This window comes from Elephantulus edwardii, unplaced genomic scaffold, assembly GCF_000299155.1.
Source record: "Elephantulus edwardii isolate Elephantulus edwardi_28Jun2011 unplaced genomic scaffold, EleEdw1.0 scaffold00055, whole genome shotgun sequence".
NCBI classification, from domain to species: Eukaryota; Metazoa; Chordata; class Mammalia; order Macroscelidea; family Macroscelididae; genus Elephantulus; species Elephantulus edwardii.
Genome location: NW_006399805.1, coordinates 13,059,259 through 13,061,364, shown reverse-complemented (window position 1 = coordinate 13,061,364; position 2,106 = coordinate 13,059,259).

Here is a 2,106-nt window from a genome sequence, read left to right as displayed (position 1 = left end):
TGATATTGAGCTTCTCCAGTGGTTCTTTCTGCAGATGTAATCGATCTGATTCCTACGCATACCATCAGGTGAAATCCAAGTATATAACCTGCGTTTATGTCTCTTAAAAATGTATTTGCTATACATAAGTCATTGATTGTGCAAAATTCAATCATATTCTCTCCAGCTCCATTTCTGTCATCGAGTTCATGTTTTCCAAGTACTGAATCTTTTTCTCTATTCCCAACTTTTGCATTCCAGTCACCCATTATTATCAATGCATCTTGATTGCATATTTGATCCATCTCCAACTGTAAAAGTTGGTAAAAATCTTCTCTTTTCTCTTCCTTGACTCTGGTTGTTGGTGCATATAACTGAATGATAGTGGCATTCAATGGACTTCCTTTTATACGTATGGATATTATCCTGTCAATCACAATATTGTACTTCAAGATGGATCTAGAAATGACTTTCTTAACTATGAAAGCAACTCCATTTTTCCTCACCCTATGTACAAAGAACACATATGTGTATGTGTTTGTATATATAACTTTAATAGAAATATTTATTTTAAAAAGTTAAATGTTTATATATGTGTTGTGTACCAAGCCAGAACACAGCTGACCCTCCAGTCGGTTTTCAGAGGCACCAGAGGTGTGGGAGGAGTTGGCCCATTGCTCTCTGAGAAGTGGATAGTTTTGAATCACTGAGGTTTGTGTTGGCAGTGCAACTCCTTACAACTAGGCCACCAGAATGCATATATATCTCTTTATATCTATCTATCTATCTATCTATCTATCTATCTATCTATCTATCTATCATCAATCCATCCATCTATATCTGTGTATGTGTGACACCAGTCTTTGGAGAAGGATATCTCACTGGGAAGGGTAGAGGGACAGCACAAGACAGGAAGACCCAGATAAGATGGGTTGACACAGTAACTGGGGTTGTGGCGGGTGGGTCTGTAAGAGACAGTGAGACTGGTTCAGTACAGGGCAGGGTTCAGAGCTATGAACAGGGTTCAGGGTCATTATGAGTGGCAGAGGCAACTTGATGGCACATAACAACAACAACATATATTGAAAGCACTACATAAAAACTTTTATTGTGATTTGAGAGAAGATTTACAAAGTAAATTGTGATCCCAATCAACCGTTCATACACATTCTGATTTGTAATATTCATGGCAACCTATTCCAGCAGCACTCATCTTTGCTCCAGATTTAGAGACACCAACTATTGCACGCTGGAGGGCTACTCACAAGTTGTTGTGCTTTTTAAATTTTTTTGTTCTTTTCTTTTTTATTATTAATTTTAATAAAAGTTTATAGAGACTTAGGGTTTCCATTCATTCATTGTTGAACTTTTCTCCCTGCCTACCCTTTCCCCCCAGTTCGCTCTTCTTTTTGAAAAGTAAAAGAAAAATTCTTTCATTTCACCCAAGTCTACTCCACTTTGCAGCTTTCGTTCTGGACTCCTGTCATGACAATAATACCTTATCATATATCCCTTTTAAACAGTTCTCTCTCTCATATGTTTCAATGCAGTATACATAATCTATCCCATCTTTCTCAGTCTCCCATCAACTCCCATTGTCAGACCCATTTTACAACAGTGGCACCATGCAGTATTTGTCCTTTTGTGACTGAGATATTTCACTCAGCATAACAGCCTCCAGGGTCACCCGTTTTGTATAATATTTCATGAGTTCCTTGTTTTTCAATGTAGCATACTATTACATTGTGTGAATATACCACAGCTTCTATATCCATTCGTTTGTTGATGGGCACTTAGTTTGTTTCCAACTCCTTGCTATTGTGAACAAAGCCGTAATAAACATGGGTGTGCATATATCTGCTTGGATGTCAGTTGTGGTTTCTTTAGGGTATATTCCCAGTAGTAGAATTGCTGGGTCAAATGGTATCTCTATCTGCAACTTTTTGAGAAAGTGCCATGCAGCCTTCCACAGCAACTGCACCATTTTACACTCCCAACAACAGTGAAAAAGTGTTCCAGTTTCTTCATCACCTCGCCAGCATTTGTTGTTTGCTGTTCTGTTAAATTTTGCTATTCTGACTGGGGTGAGATGATATCTCATAGTTGTTTTGATTTGCATCTCTCTTA